Source organism: Elephas maximus, chromosome 17 (genome assembly GCF_024166365.1).
Source record: "Elephas maximus indicus isolate mEleMax1 chromosome 17, mEleMax1 primary haplotype, whole genome shotgun sequence".
In the NCBI taxonomy this organism is placed as follows: Eukaryota; Metazoa; Chordata; class Mammalia; order Proboscidea; family Elephantidae; genus Elephas; species Elephas maximus.
In genome coordinates this window covers 71,293,979-71,301,893 of record NC_064835.1, presented here as the reverse complement: position 1 = coordinate 71,301,893, position 7,915 = coordinate 71,293,979, and the positions used below count along the sequence as shown (strand labels likewise).

The 7,915-nt window shown below is 46.0% G+C and overlaps 1 protein-coding gene across 1 annotated transcript in view; it reads right to left on the bottom strand.

Annotated features, from left to right (window-relative positions):
* Positions 1 to 7,915, bottom strand: part of SPRED2 (sprouty related EVH1 domain containing 2) — a 127,451-nt gene that overhangs the window by 79,798 nt on the left and 39,738 nt on the right. The window lies entirely within an intron of this gene.

Below are 7,915 nucleotides of genomic sequence, written 5' to 3'. Positions count from 1 at the left end.
TTTGCTGCAGCTGAGCAGCTGTGGTGCGTGTTTCCACAAGCTGTCCCACCAGAGATTTCCGGGTTTTTTGGAAAGGGCCTCGCCCCACTCCTGCAAAACATCTGCCTCACTGCCACGGCTTAGAAGCTCCTTTCTCTGCATTCCTGTTTGTGAGTGGAATCTCCAGCCTAGGTGGAAACCTCAGCCATCTCCAACCACCTTCTTCGCCTTCATTCTCAGTCCCCAGGGCCTGCCCATTTGCCCAGGAGCATGAGTTATATAGCTCTCGGACCTGTCGGGTCTGCTCCAGCATGATGTTCTCTGCCTCCCGCGCTAGACTGCCAGCCCCCTGGTCTCACCAGCCTCTCCAGTTCTCCTTCTATCCTCTGCTACCAGAGCTCACCACTGCTTCCAGAATAAAGCCAGATGTTCTCATATTTGACAAATAATGCTTTTCACAACCTGGCTGAACCCACCTTTCCAGCCCCATCTCCCTAGCTAGACTATGTTATTTGTGCAGCCCAGTGAAAAATAAAAATAGCTCTCAGGGCCCTTTGTTCAAAAATGATTAAAAAATTTCAAGATGGCAGCAGCAGAGCATTAAGTCAAGCTAGGGGCCTTGCTAAGCACAGAGTGCTGTGAGACTGAACAAGCTACAAGCCCATGAGCCGGCCTTTTCCACACAACTACTTCAGACCAGCCCCAGAAGGCAGCAGATGATACCAACCCTGAGAAACCCCCGCCTGACCTGTCCCGGCCCTCAAGGAAGACTTCAAGACAGGGAAATTGGTTTCCACCCTCCTGCATTCAGACCTCCATTCCGCTGTGCTCTCGGCAGTTTATTTACCTGTCTCTCCTCTACACCTGAATTAGACCAAGACTTCTAGGTCTCCAGGCTCATCGCTTAGTTATGTCTGTGCTCCCCTTACCACCTTTCTAGAACAAAACTTGGCAAACAGTAGGTCTGCTGTAAAGGTCTACTGAATGGCTCACTAGTAACATTCACAAACGGACACTCACAAAGCCTCCTATGAACTTGCCAAGTGACCAGTGAAAGGACAAATAGAATATTCCCTGAAGATCTTCCTATTACATAAGAGGAGATGCCCCATGCCCTCTGGAGACAGAATTACACAAGTGTGAGGGCGTCTGAACAGGAACTTCATTAACCGCCATTATGAAACCTGTTGCCTCAGACACAAAGGCTGCACATGTTGACTTTGGCAGTGGCTTCACAGGTGGTCAGGCCAGTGCGGTGGCGGAAATCTCACCACCTTCCTGGCTGCTGCCAGCACTGTGGGGAGCACGGCAGAGAGATGGGGAACAGGAGAGTCGGCACTGCCCTTACTCTGTCTGATACAGAAGTGGGTATAAACTAGAGCGGAAGAGAGTGATCTCCTCTTTTTCTCTCTATGCCTGACCCACTGCCATTAGAAATCGGATAAGGCCAACTGCCACTAGGAAACAGGATGAGGGCAAGAACCATGGGCTTTCTTCCCTGAAATCTCATTGCCCTTCAAAGGACTACTAACTTTTCAGGGAAAATGCTTGTGGACTCTTAAACTCCTTTTGAGCAAAGAACCAGCCTGAGGTTGGGAGCAGAAGAGATGAATAATTATCACCTCTGCCCCGGTTGCCTAATGGTTAGGTACTATGGCTGCTAACCAAAAGGTCGGCAGTTCGAATCCACCAGGCGCTCCTTGGAAACTCTATAGGGCAGTTCTACTCTGTCCTATATAGGATTGCTATGAGTTGAAATCACCAATGGCAACAGGTTTGGTGGTTTTAGTTTCAACCCTTTAAATGCTGATCTGCTTTATTATTTTTTTAAAGGAAGAAAAACACTGGAAATCCCAAATAGCTTCCTAAATGTTCAGGCAAAGTTGATTTTTCCAGCAATTGTCAACTGATGAGAGGTTGGGGGTGGTGGGGAGATGATATATCAGAAAGAGCAGGCATTAGCTTTGTGTGGCCTCTGGTATTAGGAGATCTTTACCAAACCCAATTACGGCAGCTTCCTACCCTAATAGGCCCTTTAATAACAATAATAACAGCAATAGTGATAGCAGCAGCTAACATTTGAATCAGGTATTCACTAGTTAAGGTTATTCTTGATCCCGTCCCTCCCGGCACTGGGTACAATCTGTACTCTTCTTGTTTACTTGTTTCTTTGCTTACTCTGTATTTCCCTAAGAAGGTAAGGTCACCTCTGACTATCCCAGACCCAGAACAGTGTTCGAAACCCAGTAAGCTCTTAACGCAATCATGATATCGAACATTTATTATCTCAGTCCTTATAATAAGGTAGGTAATCATATGGTTCCCAATTTATAGAGGAAGAGAATTCAATTAACACACTCCGGTCGTCTATCCAGGGAAGACCGTTTCTGGTTTTGGCTCTTCAGCTGTAACTGCATGTCTGGACCACTTGTTTCGGGGGTCCCAGGCATAAAAGCATCTTTCACAAAATCCCCTTCAGCGACCGACTTTCCCTGCCACATTTCACCCCGCAAACACACTGATGGGCAGTTTTCCGCGTATGGCTCTTTAAGAGCTACATTAAAAAAAAAAAAATTAAAGCTGGTTGTAACGTTACAGAAAAATACTTCTGTAGTCAAGAGACAGATACCTGTGTTCAGAGAACACCCTGAGTATCTAAAACTCATGCTGTGTGCTGGGCGGTTGGGGCAGCCGGGGGTAAGCAACCCTCCCAAAGTGACAGAGTAATTTTGTGAGGGTTATTCTAAACGCATGCTGTGGGTACACGTACGTGCTCAGTCAATGTTGGTTCCCTTAGTGGAAATCACACAACACTGGAAAAGGAAATCCTAAATGGCTGCAAAACAGTCACCTCAGCAACGTCCTGTCCTCCATAGTCTGCACTTACTTGCTCTTAGTTGTGCTTTCTCTTGAAGGAATATAGTCACTGCCCTCCAGATAGGAGGAGAGAGGTAATGTGAACTCTCTACCTACCACAGAGCTAGTACGGACGCTCTCCTAAAGGGATTCTCATTTTCATTTCTAATAATTTGTAATCCTGATCCGTTAGTTTAGCACAAAGTGAGGGTAAGCATACTCAGGTCTCAGTTTCTTAACTGAGGGCAAGAGCTAAATATCATATTCAATTCTGAGATCAATAGGTGAAAAAAAACCCACAAAATTTTCAAAAACATATCTGTAAATGCGTCAAAATTACTTTTTAAGTAAATAGGACTTATACTGGAAAGATGAGGTAATCGTGGACATATTAACTCCAGAGTGGAGACACTAGAGCATTTGGTTAAAACAAAATCAGAAATATTAATCAACCCCATGTAACACCGGATGCAAATTTGTTTCCAGTTTAGATCTACGAAAAAAAAAAAAGTTGCCATCTAGTGGATTCTGACTCAGAGCGACCCTAAAGGACAGAGTAGAACTGCCCCACAGTTCCCAAGGAGCACCTGGTGGATTTGAACTGTTAACTTTGTAGTTAGCAGCCCTAGGTAGCTCTTAGCCACTGCACCAGCAGGGTTTCCTTTTAGATCTGTAGGCCGCATTAAACTAAAAATGCAAATTTACCGTATACATATAAAAAAAAAATAAGCTTACATAAAATTCTGTATAGAAAGGTAACTTATTCTGAAAAACCAGGGAGTGTAAATAGCTAAAAGCCATCATGATTCACCAAGAAGACTTGTGTCTTAGGACGGCACCCAGGTTTAGAGCACTGTATTACTGCAAAAAGAACCAAGCCAGGGCCTCACCCACCAAGTCCCTCCTTTAATACAATACGTCTGAGGAAGAAGACAGTTCACCCTGAGTGAATCCAGAGCTTATGAAACTCTGAATAGGAGCCCTCCAGGTAAGGTCTGCGTGTCTGCCCTCGGAGGCAGGGCCAACAAATGCAGGTGAGGTCACCGTCCGCCAGCCTGGGGCCTGGGGCGGCATGTGGGCAGGGCCGAAGCCAAGTCCCTGCTGCGTCCCCGCCCAGCATTGCTCCGCGGCCCACGGGGCTCGCAGCTCCGTTTCTGGTGACTTCTGGGTCATGGGGGTGCACTGCGGACACTCAGGAACAACTGTACTGTTTATCTTGGGGAAGGTGCCTGGGAGAAGACCTGATCCGGGGCTTACTGGGCACTCGTTAAGGGCGGTCATCAATGGGGCAAGAAGTCCCTGGGTCCCTTCGCGTGACTACCAGCGCAGACAGGGGCCAAAACCAAGGGCAGGAGTGGGCGGAAAGTAAGTTTTTTTCCTCACAGGAAGCAAAACAAAACAAACAAGAAAACACATGCCTGCTGTGTTCGCCGTTGTTCCCTAGGTACCCAAAGCAAAGCCCAAAGCCCTGACAGATATATAAAGATCTTATTATTTAATTAAAACGGTCTTTCTCCGCCTCGCTCCTAGCCCACCCGCCTCCGATTCTCCTTGGCGTAGGGCTGAAATTGCTCTCCTGGGCAGCGCCCACAAGGCCGCGCAGGTGAATCACCTGGGGGGCGCGTTAGGAAGATTCGGGTTCAGTAGGTCTGGGGAAGGGGGTCGGGACTCGGCGTTTCTAATAACTCCCGGTGCTGAGGGAGGTGCGGAAGCTGCGGAGGGAGCGGCGGGCACCAGGGCTCCAGGAATCGGGGCTGGATCCCCTCCAAGCTCCGAGCTCTCTTCTCCTAACCCCAGCCCTCCTTCCTCTGAAAGAGGAAAGGGCTCTGCGCCTCACAGCTGTGCGCTGCCTCAGGAATCCACCTGGCCAGGCCCTGACTTCCATTCTCCCCTGTTCTACCCCATAGGTGCTTCCTTCCCCTTCCAGAGAGGCAGCAATACAAAGATATATTATTAGTCATTTTTCTTTTTAAGAGAATATTTTGTCTTGGGAAGCACAGTTTTTCCTTTGAACACTAAAAATTCTGAAGACACCTACTTTTACAAGTGAGAAAGAATATTTAAATTTTATTACATTACTTCCCCTCTTAGTTATCTAATGCTGCTGTAACAGAAATACCGCAAGAGAATGGCTTTAACAAACAGAAATGTATTCTTTCACAGTTTAGAAGGCTAGAAGTCCAAGTCCAGGGTGTCAGCTCCAGGGCAAGACTCTCTCTGTTGGCTCTGGGGGAAGGTCCTTGGCCTCAATGTTCCCCTGGTCTAGCAGCATCTCAGCACAGAGACCCCAGGTCCAAAGGACGTGCTCTGCTCCCAGCTCTGCTTTCTTGGTGATAGGAGTCCACTACTCCCTTGCTTTTCTGTTTTATATCTCAAAAGAGACTGATTCAAGACACAACTGAATCTTGTAGATTGAGTCCTGCCTCATTAACATCATAGAGGTAGGATCTACAACACATAGGAAAATCGCATCAGATAACAAAATGGTGGACGCTCACACAGTACTGGGAATCCTGGCCTAGCCAAGTTGACATATTTTTAGGGGACACGATTCAATCCATGACACCCTCTTACCCCCTAAAAAAGTGCATTGGGGGGCTGCTCATACCTTCAGGAGGAAGAAGTTAAACATAGATTCTATGAAAACACACACGAAAGGTCCAAATTTAACCTTTGTTTAGGCTTAAATAACACAGTCCCCATAAAGAATTACCTAAAGCTGTGTTTTGTTATTTATCAAATAACAGATTTTTTTAGGCTTTAAAAGCAAACCCCCTACACACCCACATCTGAAAAGAAATGTAGATTTTGTGCCTTCACATCATGCATGGGGAATGTCAGTCCTCCCTCACTGTTCACTTAATGTGACAAAACAAACAATTAACCAGAAACTCTGGCATAGCTCTCAGCAAGGTACAAGTTCAGACAATAGCTGAAGCGATTTCTTTTTGATACAGAAATGCAGTTGCTCTAACTTGAATGGGGGTTAGAAAGATCTTTGCCATGTACAGATTTTGATGGAGCTGGAAATTTGGCAATGGGGTAAAACTGCATTACAAGAAAAAAAAAATTGAAGACACTTTTTAAATCTGGAAAATAAACCAAATTTGTTGAAGAAACATTCAAAACAGGTAAGCAAGAAAAAATAAATACTACCTGTTTGGTTCTACTACCCAGAGGTAACTATTGTTAACAATGCAAAGTACAATTGGCGGGGTGGGGATTGGGGGGTGTCTTAGGTTATATACACCACCAGTTCCTCTGCTAAGACTCATCCTGAAATTTACAAGGAGCTCAGAACAACCCTCATGGAAGAATACAACACATACAGAAATGTCTGATGATTTGGGCAACCAAAAAGCCAAACCCGTCGCCATCGAGTTGATTCCGACTCATAGTGACCCTACTGGACAGCAGAACTCCCCCATTGGGTTTCCAAGGGGCAGCTGGTGCATTCGAACTGCCGACCTTTTGGTTAGCAGCCGAGCTCTTAACCACAGAGAAGTCAAAATCACCTTCAGAGAAAAAGAAGACTGAGGACCCAGACTCAGCAAAATAAAGGAAAAGGAGAAGTGTTTCCAGAAATAACTACAGCTGCACCTGGACCCTGCTCTGCTACTGGTAGACAAGACCATGTGGCAAAACCGAAAGAACTCTATCACCAGGGGCCAGCAACTGTGCTATGGAAATCCCCACCCAAAGGGGAAGGTGTTTCCTCTGTGGAAGGTCGAGGGCAGTCCTGGGCCATGAAGCTAAGCTGGAGTGAAGCAGCAGTAGGTGTAGCCAACTCCGTAGCCTGGCATGGGCAGTAACCATTTTTGAGAAGGGCAACGAAAGGAGTCGCTGGAGTCAGAGCTCTGTAGAAATGTAGGCGGTGGGTGACAGCCCAGACTCTGGATCCAGACTGCCTTGGTTCAAATTCAGCTTCTATTCTGAACTGTGTGACCCTGGGCAAATTACTCAATCTCTCTGTGCCTCTGTAAATGGTGGTGCAAAAATAGTATTTACCTCATGCAAACCCTGGTGGCACAATGGTTAAGTGCTGTGGCTGCTAACCAAAAGGTCGGCAGTTTGAGTCCACCAGGCACTCCTTGGAAACTCTGTGGGGCAGTTCTACTCTGTCCTATAGAGATGAAATCAACTCAACGGTAACGATTATAGGGTTGTGAAGATTAAATACCATCAACTACCAAAGCATTTAGAACAATGCCAGCCATAGGTAAACACTACTTAAATTTTTGTGTATGTATTTTTCCTATATTTTCTAAAATAATCCATATTAATTTTGTCATCAGAAAATCTATTGCCTGACTACCATCCAGCCCATCAGCTTGTCATTTGTCACTTTGTCTTTTGCCCCTCCTGTCAAATGGCAGAACCTCATCTCAGCATATACACATCCATATATCTGAGAGTGACCAACTGTCCAGGGTGGGACTTTCAGTGCTAAAACTGGAATAGTTCTAGGCAAACTGGGACAGTCGGTCACCCTAATATATACATAAAAGAATAAAGAAGAAAACAACAGTCATGTTGTTTTAGTCATCTAGTGCTGCTATACCAGAAATACCACAAGTGGATGGCTTTGACAAAGAGAAGTTTATTTCCTTACAGTAAAGTAGGGTAAAAGTCCAAATTCAGGGTGTCGCCTCCAAGGGAAGGCTTTCTCTCTCTTTTGGCTCTGGAGGTCTTTCTCGTCAGTCTTCCTCTGGTCGAGGAGCTTCTCAGGCGCAAGGACCCCAGGTCCAAAGAACACCCTCTGCTCCCGCTGCTGCATTGTTGGTGGTATGAGGCCCCGCTGCCTCTCTGATCGTTTCTTTCTTTTATATCTCAAGAGATTGCCTCAAGACACAATCCAATCTTGTACATAGAGTCCTGCCTCACTAACACGACTGCCACCCATCCTCCCTCGTTAACATCATAGAGGCAGGATATACAACATATAGGAAAATCAACAGCAATCACAGCCCAGCCAAATTGATACACACATTTTGGGGGGGGGGGGACATAATTCAATCCATGACGCATGCCTATACCACAACAACTCAGAGATACCCAGTGTTAACATTCTACTGTAGTG